Source organism: Hypanus sabinus, chromosome 5 (genome assembly GCF_030144855.1).
Source record: "Hypanus sabinus isolate sHypSab1 chromosome 5, sHypSab1.hap1, whole genome shotgun sequence".
NCBI lineage: Eukaryota > Metazoa > Chordata > Chondrichthyes > Myliobatiformes > Dasyatidae > Hypanus > Hypanus sabinus.
Genome location: NC_082710.1, coordinates 175,775,927 through 175,792,444, shown reverse-complemented (window position 1 = coordinate 175,792,444; position 16,518 = coordinate 175,775,927).

Here is a 16,518-nt window from a genome sequence, read left to right as displayed (position 1 = left end):
GAATGTTTCCTGTACATACTTTGTCTAAATGTCTTCTAAATGTTGTAGCACTGCCTGCCGCTACCGCCTCCACGTGTTGCTCGATCAATACAGCCACCATCTTCTGTGTGCAAAATATTTCCCTGAGATCTCCCGAATCTCATCCCTTCTCGTCTTGAGTCCATTAAAGTACTAATCATGGCACCTGCAGCTCTCACTTCCTGTGGCAGCTCGTTCGATACTCCAACATTCTTCTTTGTGTAAGTGTTTTCCATCAGGCCCCCTTTAAAATATGCTCCCTTATAACATTAATTGACATGAATGACAAAGAGACGTAGAGGCAGCAACGATGCCCATAGTTCAGCGCTGGTCACGGGCATCCAGTCTGAAAAACAACCCTCCACTACCACCTGCCTCCTGTCACAAACCTATTTTGTGTCAGCTCACCCAGGGGCTGTTTGTGTGTGGTACAGTTCAGTATTCAATGTTCTAATTATCTCAGCAAAGCCCCAGCAATATCCTCCCTGGTTCCCCATAGGTCCTAGGTTGCACTTGATCAGGCCATAGGAGTTTATCCAGCTTTATGTGTTTAAGACTTCCAGCACATCCTCGTTTGTCCTGTTTCATGATAATACTATTCATTCTCTTCCCTACATTCCCCATCTTCCATTCCCCTCTCCACAGTAAACACAGATGAGTGGAGCCAGACCTCACTCATCCCTTTTTGCTCCACACATAGACACAGTTCCTGAAGGGGACCTTCTCTCTCCCTATTTCTCTTCAGATCAATGGAGGATAGAGAGAGCCCAGGTATAAATAGAAGTGTATCACAGGGTGGTGTTCCCAAGTAAACAGACGACTGCTGAATGGGCATCCTTAATACTAAGTTTGCAAGAGTTCAAGATTACACATCTTGGTTATATTGAAGGACAAAGCTATCAGGATGAAGGTGTTCGGTTGGCAAGAACTTTTGAGGCTCATGTCTGAAAACGATGGAGTTGTGGTCAGGTGAAATCAGCAGGGATTAGTCAATTCCCCTTAACAGTAGACTGAAGAGGGAAATCAGGAAGGTAAAAAAGACACAAGGTAGCTTTAGCAGATAAGGTAAAGGAGAATTCAGATTATTTGGGTTTGCAGAAAACTAAAGGATAACTTGTGAGGGAATATGTCCCTTGAATAATCAGTGTGGTCTTGGGGAATTCAAGGCTGGGAATAGTATAATGTACTGAGACAAACCAACATTACAAAGGAAATTGGCCAGCTTTAACACGCTAAGTTGAATAAATATCTGCGGTTCTAACCAAGTGTATCCTCTGTCATAGTGGGAATCTAGAGATGAAGTTATTGGGGCCCTGGCTGTGATATTTTGAACACTGGACTTAGAGCAGTACAGAAAAGGAAAGCACCCTTCAGCCCATGATGTTCACGTTGACCAAGGTTACAAATTCAATAACCCCATTCCCTGTCTGATAATTTGCCTGTTTAAATGTCTCTTAGACATGATGATTGTGTGTGTTTCCACAGCACATTCCAGGAACATACCACACATGGTGAAAACAAACATGCCTTGAACATCCCGATTCAACTTTGACCCTCTCACTTTAAAGCTTTATCCTCTATGTAGTGCCCTCAGAGACCACATTGACTGGGCCTATCTCCAAGTTAAAAGGAACAGAGTTGGCTGACTGAGACAGACACAGTTTCATAAGGTATTGACAGCATTGAAGCAGGTAGATCTTTACCCTGACTGGGGTGTTGAAACTTTGGAATTCTCACCAAAGGTTTCTGGATTTTAGGGACTCAGCGATGATGGGGATGGTGCAAGAAAATGGCTAATGAAAGATTAGCCATGTTCTGAGTGAAGGGCAGGACAGATCCAATGGGCTGAATGGCCACATTTGCTGTTGTCTCTTTTTTTTAATGCATTTGTCTTTTAAAATTTTGCCCTTCAGTCTGTAGGATTTCACAGGGGACTGGGAAATACTGTGTAGAACATCATCTATACCCCAGGTTTAATGTATTCAGTCCATGAGAGCATATTCAATAACCACAGTAACCATAATAGAATCAATGAAACAGCGCACAAACAGGTTGGACAACAAATATGCAAAAGATAACAAACAGCAAACAGAAAAAAAGAAATAATCAATAAATAAACATTTAGATAGATAGATGAAGAGATGGATATATAGATAGATCGACAGATAGATCAATGGATATCAATGAGATGAGGAGTCCTTGAAAGTGACTCCATAGGTTGAGGGAACAATTCACTTACGTTGCAAGTGAAATTGAGTGAAGTTTTCCCCTCTGCTTCAGGAGTGATGGATGAGGGGTAATAACTGTTCCTGAACCTGGTAGTGTGCATCCTCAGGCTTGTGTACCTTCTTCCTGATAGCAGCAGTAAGAAGGGGGCAGGACCTGGGTGGCGGGTGTTCCTGATGATGGATGCAGCTTTTCTGCCACAACGCTCCATGTAGATGTATTCAGTGGTGGGAAGGGACTGTGAGGAACTGGGTCATGTACACTAGATTTTGCAGGACTTTCTATTGAAGGGCATTGGTGTTTCCATGCCAAGTCAATATACACTGCACCACACACCTATAGAAATCTGCTGAAGATTCCGATGTTATGCCAAATCTTTGCAAGCTCCTCAAGAAAGTAAAGGCTCCGTTGTGCTTTCTTCGTAATTTCACTCACTGGCTTGATCCTCTGAAATGCTAACACCAAGGAATTTAAAGTTGCTGACATTCTCCCCATCTGATCGCCTGATGAGAACTGACTCATGAACTTCCGGTTTCCTCCTCCTGAAGACAATCAGCTCCTTGGTCTTGCTGACAAAGCATAAAGTTTCTTGTCGCGGCTCCACTCAGCCAGATTTTCAAATCCCTCCTTTACGCCAATTCATCACCAATTTTAATCCAGCATGAAAGAGTGGTGTCATCAGCAAACTTAAATATGGCATTGGAGCTGTGCTTAGCCACAGAGTCATGAGTATAAAGGGAGTAGAGTTATAAATGAGAGTAAAGATGGTGATGTTGCCAATCCAAATTGACTGGGTTCTGCAACTAAGAAAATCGAGGAGTGGATTGAACAAGGAGATGTTGAGCCCAGGGTCTTGGAACTTGCTGATTAGTTTTTGCGGGGATAATAGTATTGTGTGCTAAACTATAGTCGATAAAAAGCATCCTGATGTACGCAGGGCCGGATTAACCCAGCAGCGAAGTAGCATATGCTACGGACCCCGCATTTTCGAGGGCTCCACCCGCACTAAATGCTTGCAAACTGCAGTCTGCTGAAATCGGCATCTCACCGTTTTCTCACGACTGTTAGAGAGAGTTTTGGGTAGACAAGGGGTCGGCAACCCACGGCTCTGGAGCCGCATGCGACTCTTTCATCTCTGTGCTGCGGCTCCCTGTGGCTTTGGAAAATAAATGATGAGTATTTAATTAAAATGTATTTTATGTTAGTTTGTTAGTTTTTGAAATGTAATTCTAAATCTGAAGATTATGGTAATCTTGTACAATCTAAATAAAATGTGTTTTTTGTCGCTATTAATATACGTCACCACTGCCAATACCTGACACCCGCCAGTGCGCAATTTCTTTAACTTTTCGATCCAAGGTTGGCTAACTATGGAGAATTCTAAAAAAAAGAAAAGTGACTGAAGAAAACAGAACGTTTAATGATACATGGGCAGATTCATTTGCTTTCACTGCTGACGAGACTGGTTTACCGGTATGCTTAATGTGCAATGAGAAACTACCAAACAACAAATAGTCAAAAATCGCAAGACTTTTCCAGAATAAACACACAGCCTTTGCTCAAAAATATCCGGATGGAGATGAGAGAAAAAAAAACGTTTCGGAACTGATGCGGAAGGTTGATCTGAGCAAAAATCATTTCAAGAAATGGATGAAGTCTGGAAAATCAACTACATATGCTAGTTTTGTTGCCGCTCAGGAAATAGTCAGGCACGGGAAGCAGTTTACAGATGGTGAATATATAAAATAATCTTTCATCAAGATTTCAGAACATCTATTCACAGACTTTAAAAACAAGAGTGAAATTGTGCAGAAAATCAGGGATATGCCCCTCTCTGCAAAGACTGTCAAAGACAGAACCATAAAAATGGCAGAAAACATCACAAGACAGCAAATCAAAGACATCAATTCAGCTGTGGCCTACTCGAGTGCCTGTGACGAGTCTAAAGACAAAGGTGATATTGAACAATTAGCGCTGTTCTGCCGGCATGTAAACTCTGCAGGGCCACAGGAAGAAATGATTGAGTTGATACCTCTAAAAGGCCAAACACGGGGGGGAGGACATCTGTGAGGCTATCTTGCATTGTTTAAGAGCCAAAGGAATAAAGACCACCCACCTGGTGTCAGTAGCTACTGATGGGGCACCTAGTATGACAGGAGCGCACAAGGGATTGGTGGCTTTACTGCAGAAGTCGCTGGACAGAAAGCTGCTGACTTTTCACTGCATCTTGCACCAAGAGGCACTGTGCGCCCAAACATTTCCTCCGGAATGCACAGAAGTAATGGATGTTGTCATTCAGATTGTCAATAAAATAATGGCAAAAAGTTTAAATCACCGTCAATTCCGTTTGTTACTGGACAAGCTGGAAAGCGCATATTCTGATCTCCTGCTGCACAGCAAAGTCCGGTGGCTGTCCAGAGGGGAGGTGCTGAAACGCTTTGTCGCCTGTCTGGAAGAAGTGAAAACTTTCCTGGGCAGCAAAGGGCTCACCTTTCCTGAGCTGGAACAGCCAGAGTGCCTGTAAAAGCTACACTTCATGGTAGACATGACAGCGCACCTGAACACGCTGAACACAGCTCTTCAGGGGAAAGTACGCACAGCCCTGCACATGTTGGAGGATGTTTTGGCATTCAAGCACAAGTTGACAGTGCTTGCCAGAGACTTATAGAAAGGCACATTGTCTCACTTCCCCAATTTGAGAGAGTTGCAACAAGCTCACGACATGATAAATTCGGAGTATTTACATTCTGCAGTCATCGCAATGAAAACATCATTTGGGAAACGCTTCTGTGAGTTCAGAGAGGAAAAAAACACATTATCCTTCCCGGTCACTCCACTAAGCTTCGATCCATCCCTACTGAATATGACTGCATTGGCAGGTGCGAGTCAACCTGATCTTGAGATGGAACTGGCTGACATAGCCAACAAAGACATATGGGTGTCCAAGTTTAGACGCTTGACAGCAGACCTTGAAGATGTTGCCCGTCAGAAGGCCGTTCTTGCTCAGAATCACAAATGGAGTGATATGGAAAACCTCCTCAAACCGGACAAACTTGTGTTCGAAACATGGAATGCAATCCCCAAGATTTATGTAAACATTAAAAAGTATGCGCTTGGAGTCCTGTCGATCTTTGGATCCACATATGTATGTGAGCAGGTGTTCTCCAACATGAACTTTATTAAAAAACATCGCGCACGCCTCACAGATGACAGCTTGCGATCCTGTGTAAAGATGAAGGTGATGTCATACAGCCCTGATGTGCAGACGCTATGCGCTGAGGTCCAGGAGCAGAAATCCAATTAACCAAGTATGATAAATATTTTAATTGCCTATTATTTTACGTATATCCAATGTTTTTCATTGTTCAGTGAAATAGTCCTTTTATTTTTCAGGTTGACAGCTGGCTGACGTTATTTTTGGTTTGCTGCTGGCGGAAAATTTAAGGTCGGCGTTTTTCATAAATACAAGAAGGACTCAAATAGACATTGAGTATTTTACTTAAAAGTAACCTTCAACCCAACGTCTTTTTTTCGGAGATCAAAATGTTTTTGTTGCATGCAGAAATGTAATTTCGTTTTCTTTGCAGGAGTTCATCGATTTCATAAATGCAACACATTATAGTTTGTTTATACATAGCATAAAGGCAAAAAAAACGTTGTATGCAGTGTAATTTCATTTTAAATGTCAACCTGGTTTTGTGGCTCCCAGTGTTTTCTTTTCTGTGGGAAACAGGTCCAAATGGCTCTTTCAGTGATAAAGGTTGCCGACCTCTGGGGTAGACGATGCATTTACACTTAAATAAATGACTTCAGCCATCAGTCTCCCGTTCTTTGACAAAGTACTGTGGATTGAGTTCATAACAATGAATTTCCCAGTTTCACTCTGATAATAAAATTTACTTTGCACTTTGAGTTTCGAGGAACTTCCTTTGATTCTGAGAACAAACTGAGACTGACAGATCGTCCTCAGACACACTCACAGCCAATCAGCGAGTACCGCTGGGAGAGCATGCTGTCATTGGCTGAGACGTGTCAGTGGGCGGAACGGTGTGCGCTCGGAGCGGTCTGGGGAGAGACCGGAGATTGGGAGCTGCACTTCGGGTAAAGGCTGCGACTCCGGCCGGGGTCTCGTTCCGCATCTATTTGTCACTCGTGGTTACCAACTGCAGTGGAGGACGCTCATTTTCAAAACTGAAAAGGATTAAAAATGAACTAAGGAGCACCATGGGTCAAAAAAGATTGAACAACCTCACTCTAATGAGCATTGAACATGAATTTCCGCGTGAAATAGACATTTCCAGTATCACCAACAAATTTGCTCATGCTAAATCTAGGAAATCTAACTTTTAAATTGTAGTTTTGTAACTTTTGACATTTGAAATTGATACCTACATGTAAGTAATACTATTACTAAGGTGTCCGACATTTGTCGTATTATCTGGCTGTATAGCAAATGAAAAAAAATGAATTACTTTACTATGCAAGTAAATAATTTATTTTTAATACTTACGTGCATTTTTTTCTAAATTTAGGGCCCCTTTATAACATATGCTACAGGCCCCGCGCTAGCTTAACCCGGCCCTGGGTGTACGCATCTTTGCTCTCCAGGTGTTCCAGGATTGAGTGATGAGCCAATGAAATGACACCTGCATCAGCTGTGCTAATCGTGGTTGTTGTTGTTCACGGCTTCCTTTGCCTACTGTTGATCATAGAACATTGCACAATGCAGCGTATGAACAGGCCATTTGACCCAAAAGTCTGTGCTGAACATTGTGCCAATTCAGAGTCATCTCATCTGCCTGTACCTGGTCCAAAACCCTCCATTCCCTGCCTGTTCATGAGTCTGTCTAAATGCCACTGAAATGTTGTATCTGCTCTCACCGCCTCCTCTGGCAGTACATTCCAATTTCGTTTAAACTTTCTCCTCTCAGCTACTATTTACACCCTATCGCATTTGACATTCCAACAATGAGGATAAAGAGACTCTGATTGTCTATCATATCTGGGTCAGCTGTATTGACTTTATCCTCGACAGCTGCTGAAGCACCGTGTTCCCAGTACCTTGTGATCCCCTCAGGCTGTGATGTTCCTTCCCGCGTAAGGAGACAGGAGGTGTGGACCAGAGTAATTACCTACAGCTCCTGCTGGACAGTGGGGAGCGGCGAGTGTGCACTTGGCATCTTTTGACACATTCGGTGAAAACAGTGTGAGTGAAAAACTGGAGCAATTCCGCCACCTGCTGGCCACACAGGGTGAAACTGAAATTATTTTAAGATTCTCTGATTCCACTTGAGATGAACACAGAGACCAACATCTGCATCAGCAAACAAAGATGTTGCACACGTGTTCAAAGCCACAAAAATACTTCATTAGAACTATCAGAAAGACAAAAGCAAATAGAAAAACAAAAATGTGCAGTATTAGCAGTATATAAATAAAAATAATACTTATCATTCACTAAGAAATCCGACCATCTTTCATGCAGCTTTTTCCCTTTGTCTATCTGTGTCTCTCCGTCTCTCGCCCACTCCCCCCTACCCCTTCTGCCTCTGGCTCTTACCTTCTGGCCCTATCTTCTCTAACCCATAGCATTAACACCTGTCGTGACCTAGCCTCAGGCAAAACTACACAAAGGAAGTACCCTTTTTATGTCATTTATGATTCCTTAAAATAATACCATAATTATCACACCAGTACGTTTTCATACCTTGGTGGTTCCAACTGAACCCTCTCTTCTCTATGACTCATAATTTAAGGAGACTACAGGTCTGTAAGGAGGAAAACATGCTAATGATGTGCATTCAAAATAGAGTCGAGATATTGGTCAATTTGAGGGGAAATGGGCCATTATCACATTACAACCTGACACCATTTTGCCTTTGCATGCACCTTTTTCTTTGGCGGTCTCCTGGAGTTGAGAATGACTCGCTTCCACTCCAGGAGTGAGCTGGTTGATGAAGCCAATGTGCGATCTGCAGTGTAGGATTAGTGTAATTGGGGGACTAATGGTCGATGAGACTCGATAGCCGGAGGGCCTATATCAGAGCAGCATTTTCTATTTCAAAAGCTCTTTATTCATAACAAAGGTATCTACAAAAAAATAAACACAGTGTGAGAAACGTTTTACGTTCTGAGTGCCATATGGCCAATGCATTCAGTCATGTTGACGCTGTTTAAACTATCGTCACACAGTGCTGATGCAACTTTCAATGCTTCTGTTGCTTCCCAGTCTGAACGAGCTCCTCCGTGTTTGGAAGCGGGTGGAGCCCCGACTCTGGTACTTCTCCACAGAGCATTTACATCGGCTTCACTGAGCTCTGGTTCAACCCACAGCAAGTTCTCCTACCTCCTGGACTGGGCCAGTCGGCAGCATCCCCTCACGGACATCTCGCTGTGCTGAGACCAACAAGTTTCGTGCAGAACAAAGAGCGTCTGTTGTTGAGTTGAAATCTTCCAGCACCAGTCTGTGTGCTGAACGACTCAGTGACACTATGGGGGAAAGGTGAAAGGTTTAAAAGGAACATGAGGGGAAACTTCTTCACTCAGAGGGCCGTGAGAGTGTGGAACGAACTGCCAGCTCGATTTCAACGTTTAAGCGAAGTCTGGATAGATATATGGATAGTAGGGGTATGGAGGGCTATAGTCCCGGTGCAGCCCAATGGGACTAAGTAGTTTAAATGGTTCCCCACAGACTGGAAGAACCGCAGGCCTGTTCCTGGTTCTGTTTTCTATGACCCAATGACACTGAGATTCACCGGAAACAGTAACATCAGCATTGAGAACACTTTGACAAGTATCTCCTGTAATATTGCCGCAGAAGTCCTCGCCTTAACGCAGGGTCCTGACTTCCTCAATATCCCACTGTTGTGCAGGCAGGTATTTGAGCTTAGCGCTGTGCGGGGTGGGGGGGGGTGAATGGAGAGATCATTGGGGTGTTAGGATGCAGGTCCATGCATGAACTCCTGCTCCCCTGCTCCAATCAGACAGGTCATTGGGAGGTTGTCGAGGAAATGATGTGGGTGTGTCTGGGAGGGTGAGAAAATGATGGAGGAAATGCGGTAGGGGTTCAGTGATTGGTTTGGGGAGAGTTTGGTGATGGAGGAAAGATACAGAGAGGATTATCGGGGGAGAGTGGGGTTTCCAGGGAAATGACGCCCGAGTAAGAAAGGTTATTCATAACTCAGGCCAGAGTCCAGGTGACTGGAAAAGATGGCAGTGCGATGATTGGACTGGCTTCGTTGTACAGGAGGGGCAGAATGGAGGACCCTTACTGTGGACGTTAAGGCCGCTTGTCCTTTCTATGTTTCAGTGACACAATCTGCGATAACTTACAGCTCAGAGTCCAATAAGCAGGAACTCCGGAAGAATGCCTCAGAGGAATCTCTGTTTATTGCGCTGAATAAAGAACGTTTACCAGGGGCGTATCTACGGAAAATAGTGCCTATGGCAAGCACTGAAATTGTGCCCCTGTCCAAACATCTGACACCTATATTTTAGATAACTTTACCATAATATCAGCTCAAAAATACAAGCCAAGCTTGTTAATCTTTTAATTAACTAATTATGACACTACAGGAAATTATAACTGCACCTTCCTTGCTTTCACTGATGTAAATTGGTCTATGATGTGATCAAAGTCAGTTTTATTTTCCAGTTTCTTCTCTTTCTACACTCAGCAGAGCAAGATCACAGAGTCTGCCTTGACCCATGGAGGCTCTCAAATACGAAAGTATTAATTTTAACTTGCTGAGTGATCTCTCACTGCTGACGATGGAAACTGCGATGGTTGGCATTATCTGAAGCTCCGCTTTCCGTGTGGCTCATTCACAGTCACAGTAGTTGTGAGGGTGCAGCATGCAGCGAGAAAGATGGAGACAATGTCGGGGCGGAGACACGGCCGAGTATCACCGTGTAACCCAGCCTGCACCAAGGTTTCACACTTTGTAAGCCCCATTGGTTTCGACCACAGCGTGCATTCCATCCGGAAGGTAAAGACGGTGTCCATTTTACCTGTGAACGCATAGAACCCACATGGTGAGCCGGGGAGCAGTGATTCAGCAATAGGGCGCTGAGAAATTCTCAGGCAAGACGGAAGTGGACAGAGCCTGACTCAGATAATTTGATGAAGGGCTGCATATCATTGTTGAAGTCACTTCATGGACAGGCAATCGATCTATGTATATAAGCTATTTTATGCATTTACATTTATTTAGGTGTTTTTTCTTATTGTACTCTTTGAGTTATAATTGTTTGTGCTACATCAGACCCAGAGTAACAATTATTTCGCTCACCTTTACACTTGTGTACTGGAAATGACATTGACCAATCTTGAATCTTGGATTAGGATGAACAGAAACCTCCCTCCAAACACACATTACCGTTTTTACAGAACACAGAAGAGAACAAAACCATTCATGAACAGGCTCTCTACCTCATGGTATCTGTGCCAAGTGCAATGACAAATTAAACCAGATCTCTTCTGCTGGTCAATAGGCTTCCATCCCCGGCAGAGTCACGTCTATCTCAGAGTCTCATCTATCTCAGAGGCACGTCTATCTCAGAGGCATGTCTATCTCCGAGTCCCGTCTATCTCAGAGTCCCGTCTATCTCAGAGTCAGTGTCTATCTCCGAGTCCCGTCTATCTCAGAGTCAGTGTCTATCTCCGAGTCTCTGTCTCAGAGTCTCTGTCTCAGAGTCAGTGTCTATCTCAGAGTCAGTGTCTATCTCAGAGTCAGTGTCTATCTCAGAGTCCCGTCTATCTCAGAGTCAGTGTCTATCTCAGATCTCTGTCTCAGAGTCAGTGTCTATCTCAGAGTCTCTGTCTCAGAGTCTCTGTCTCAGAGTCAGTGTCTATCTCAGAGTCAGTGTCTATCTCAGAGTCAGTGTCTATCTCAGAGTCCTGTCTATCTCAGAGTCCTGTCTATCTCAGAGTCAGTGTCTATCTCAGAGTCAGTGTCTATCTCAGAGTCAGTGTCTATCTCAGAGTCTCGTCTATCTCAGAGTCAGTGTCTATCTCAGAGTCAGTGTCTATCTCAGAGTCAGTGTCTATCTCAGAGTCTCTGTCTCAGAGTCTCTGTCTCAGAGTCCTGTCTATCTCAGAGTCAGTGTCTATCTCAGAGTCAGTGTCTGTCTCAGAGTCCCGTCTATCTCAGAGTCAGTGTCTATCTCAGAGTCCCGTCTATCTCAGAGTCAGTGTCTATCTCAGAGTCAGTGTCTATCTCAGAGTCAGTGTCTGTCTCAGAGTCCCGTCTATCTCAGAGTCAGTGTCTATCTCAGAGTCCCGTCTATCTCAGAGTCAGTGTCTATCTCAGAGTCAGTGTCTATCTCAGAGTCAGTGTCTATCTCAGAGTCAGTGTCTATCTCAGAGTCTCTGTCTCAGAGTCTCTGTCTCAGAGTCCTGTCTATCTCAGAGTCAGTGTCTATCTCAGAGTCAGTGTCTATCTCAGAGTCAGTGTCTGTCTCAGAGTCCCGTCTATCTCAGAGTCAGTGTCTATCTCAGAGTCCCGTCTATCTCAGAGTCAGTGTCTATCTCAGAGTCAGTGTCTATCTCAGAGTCTCTGTCTCAGAGTCAGTGTCTATCTCAGAGTCAGTGTCTATCTCAGAGTCTCTGTCTCAGAGTCTCTGTCTCAGAGTCAGTGTCTATCTCAGAGTCAGTGTCTATCTCAGAGTCAGTGTCTGTCTCAGAGTCAGTGTCTATCTCAGAGTCAGTGTCTATCTCAGAGTCTCTGTCTCAGAGTCAGTGTCTATCTCAGAGTCAGTGTCTATCTCAGAGTCAGTGTCTATCTCAGAGTCTCGTCTATCTCAGAGTCAGTGTCTATCTCAGAGTCAGTGTCTATCTCAGAGTCAGTGTCTATCTCAGAGTCAGTGTCTATCTCAGAGTCTCTGTCTCAGAGTCTCTATCTCAGAGTCAGTGTCTATCTCTATGTCTCTTAAATGCCACCATTGTATCTGCTTCTTTATTCAGTTCTGTTTTCAGAACAACGCAGGAGATTTGTTGTTTAGGATTCCAGCATTTTTTCATTTGTGTCATCTGTATTCAGGACTGGTTTTCTCGCCTCTCCATGCGAGGGGAATTGGAAGCTGTCAGCTGACTTTCCCACTAAACACTTGTGTGGTGCCCTGGTTTGTATTTTTACTGTTAAGCGGTATGTATTTCTTTTAGCAGTTCTGTGAGAGCAGACTGTTCTGTTTTCAGCTTGTTTGGATTAGGGTTAGAGATTAGGAGAAATGTGAGCCGGCCCCTTAGGATGGTCGGATTAAGGGGAGGTTTCTCTGGTGAGGGACACTAATGTTGGGCCTGGGACTTTTGTTCAAGAGGAGATGAAGCAGGAAGATGCAGGAGAGAAGAGGATTGTAGGAAAGGGGGAATTATGAGTGTGAGGGCAGCTTGTTGTTCTTGGTGTCAGATGTGGGAGATCCTGGAGTCTCCTAGCCTCGCGGACATCCACATCTGCACCCGGTGTGTCGAGCTGCAGCTCCTAAGGGACCGTGTTAAGGAAATGGAGCTACAGCTCGAAGACCTTCGTCTGGTCAGGGAGAGCGAGGAGGTGATAGAGAGGAGATACAGGCAGGTGGTCACACTGGGGCCATGGGAGGCAGACAGATGGGTCACGGATAGGAGAGGAAAGGGGAAGAGTCAGGTACTAGAGTGTACCCCAGTGGCTGTACCCCTTAACAATAAGTACTCCTGTTTGAGCACTGTTGGGGGGGACAGCCTACCTGGGGGAAGCAACAGTGGCCGTACCTCTGGCACAGAGTCTGGCCCTGTGGCTCAGAAGGGTAGGGAAAGGAAAGGGAAGGCAGCAGTGATAGGGGACTCGATAGTTAGGGGGTCAAACAGGCGATTCTCTGGAAACGATCAGGAGACCCAGATGGTAGTTTGCCTCCCTGGTGCCAGGGTCCAGGATGTTTCTGATCGCGTTCAAGATATCCTGAAGTGGGAGGGTGAGGAGCCAGGGGTCGTGGTACATATAGGTACCAATGACAAAGGTAGGAAAAGGGAAGAGGTCCTGAAAGGAGAATATAGGGAGTTAGGAAGGCAGTTGAGAAGAAGGACCTCAAAGGTAGTAATCTCAAGATTACTGCCTGTGCCACATGACAGTGAGAGTAGGAATGGAATGAGGTGGAGGATAAATGCATGGCTGAGGGATTGGAGCAGGAGCCAGGGATTCTAGTTTCTGGATTATTGGGCCCTCTTTTGGGGCAGGTGTGACCAGTACAAAAAGGATGGGTTACACTTGAATCCTAGGGGGCCCATATCCTGGCGGGAAGGTTTAATAGAACTATTAGGGAGGGTTTAAGCTAATTTGGCAGGGGGATGGGAACCGGAAAAATGGAGCAGAGGAGAGAGAAAACAGAAATAGACCTAAGGTAGTGAGCAGTAAGGATGTCAGGAAGGACAGGCAGGTGATGGAGCAAATTTGTAGCCATTGGGATGAGTTGCAGTGCAATCAATGCAAAAAGTACCAAATACTGGACTGAAGGTGTTATAATGAAATGCACGCAGCATAAGGAATAAGGTGGATGATCTTGTACAGTTACAGATGGGCAGGGATGATATTGTGGCCATCACTGAGACGTGGCTAAAGGATGCATTTCTCTGGGAGCTGAACGTCCAAGGATACACGGTGTATCGGAAGGATAGGCAGGTAGGTAGAGAGGGTGGCGTAGCTTTAATGGTAAGAAATGATATTAAATCATTAGAAAGAGTTGACATAGGATCGGAAGAAGAAGAATCTTTATGGGCTGAGCTAAGAAATCGCAGGGGTAAAAGGACCCTGATGGCAGTTATCTACAGGCCTCCAAACAGCTGCAGTAACGTGGACTACAAATTACAAATTTACAGGAAATAGAAAAGGCTTGCCAGAAGGGCAGTGTTATGATAATTGTTGGGGATTTTAACATGCGAGTGGATTGGGAAATTCAGGTCAGCACTGGATCTCAAGTGAGAGAACTTACAGAATGTCTACGAGATGGCTTTTTACAACAGCTTGTTGTTGAACCCACTAGGGGATCAGCTGTACTGGATTGGGTATTGTGTAATGAACCAGAGGTGATTAGAGAGATGGAAGTGAAGGAACCCTTAGGAGGCAGTGATCACAACATGTTCACTGGGAAATTTGAGAAAGAGAAGCCGAAATCCAATGTGTCGATACTTAAGTGGAGTAAAGGAAATTACAGTAGCATGGCCATGGTTGACTGGAAAGGGACACTAGCGGGAAGGACAGCAGAACAGCAGAGGCTGTAGTTTATGCGAGAAGTGAGGAAGACAGATATATTCCAAAGAAGAAGAAATTTTCGAATGGAAAAAGGATGCAACTGTGGCTGACAAGAGAAGGTAAAGCCAAAGTCAAAGCAAAGCAGAGGGCATACAAGGAAGTAAAAATTAGTGGGAAGACAGAGGATTGGGAAGTTTTTAAAAGCTTACAAGAGGAAACTAAGAAGGTCATTAAGAGGGAAAAGATGACCTATGAAAGGAAGCTAGCAAATAATATCAAAGAGGATACTAAAAGCTTTTTCAAGTATATAAAGAGTAAAAGACAGGTGAGAGTAGATATAGGACCAATAGAAAATGATGCTGGAGAAATTATAATGGGAGATAAGGAGATGGAGGAGGAACTGAACGAGTATTTTGCATCAGTCTTCACTGTGGAAGATATCAGCAATATACCAGACATTCAAGGGTGTCAGAGAAGAGAAATATGCACAGTCACAATTACGACAGAGAAAGTACTCAGGAAGCTAAATAGTCTAAGGGTAGATAAATCTCCTGGACCAGATGGAATGCACCCTCGTGTTCTGAAGGAAGTAGCAGTGGAGATTGCGGAGGCATTAGCAATGATCTTTCAAAAGTGGATAGATTCTGGCCTGTTTCCAGAGGACTGGAGGATTGCAAATGTCACTCTGTTATTTAAGAAGGGGGCAAGCAAGCGAAAAGGAAATTATAGACCTGTTAGCTTGACACTGGTGGTTGTGAAGTTGTTGGAGTTGATTGTCAAGGATGAGGTTACGGAGTTCCTGGAGGCATATGACAAGATAGGCAGAACTCAACATGGTTTCCTTCAAGGAAAATCCTGCCTGACAAACCTAGTGCAATTTTTAGAGGAAGTTACAAGTAGACTAGACAAGGGAGATGCAGTGGATGTTGTGTATTTGAATTTTCAGAAGGTCTTTGACAAGGTGCCGCACATGAGGCTGCTAAACAAGATAAGAGCCCGTGGAATTACGGGAAAGTTACATACGTGGATAGAGCGTTGGTTGATTGTCAGGAAACAGGGAGTGGGAATAAAGGGATCCCATTCTGGTTGGCTGCTGGTTACCAGTGGTGTTCCACAGGGGTCCGTGCTGGTGCCGTTTCTTTTTACGTTGTATATCAACAATTTGGATTATGGAATAGATGGCTTTGTGGCTAAGTTTGCTGATGATACAAAGATAGGTGGAGGAATAATGCTGAGATAGTGCTGAGGAAACAGAGAGTCTGCAGAGAGACTTGGATAGATTGGGGGAATGGGCAAAGAAGTGCCAAATTAATTACAATGTCGGAAAGTATACGGTCATGCACTTTAGGAGAAGAAATAAACAAGCAGACTATTATTTAAATGGGGAGAGAATTCAAAGTTCTGAGATGCAACGGGACTTGGGAGTCCTCGTGCAGGATACCCTTAAGGTTAACCTCCAAGTTGAGTTGGTGGTGAAGAAGGCGAATGCAATGTTGGCATTCATTTCTAGAGGAATAGAGTATAGGAGCAGGGATGTGATGCTGTGGCTCTATAAGGCACTGGTAAGACCTCACTTGGAATACTGTGTGCAGTTTTGGGCTCCTTATTTAGGAAAGGTGGAGAGGGTTCAGAGAAGATTCACTAGAATGATTCCGGGAATGAGAGGGTTAACATATGAGGAACGTTTCACCACTCTTGGACTGTACTCCTTGGAGTTTAGAAGAATGAGGGGGGACTTCATAGAAACATTTCGAATGTTGAAAGGCATGGACAGAGTGGATGTGGTAAAGTTGTTTCCCATGGTGGGGGAGTCTAGTCCGAAAGGACTTTAGGATTGCAGGGCGCCCATTCAGAACAGAGATGCGAAAAAAAAAATTTAGTCAGAGGGTGGTGAATCTATGGAATTTGTTGCCATGGGCGGCAGTGGAGGTCAAGTCATTGGGTGTATTTAAAGCAGAGATTGATAGGTATCTGAGTAGTCAGGGCATCAATTATGGTGAGAAGGCAGGGGAATGGGACTAAAGGGGAGATTCGATCAGCTCATGATAAATGGCGG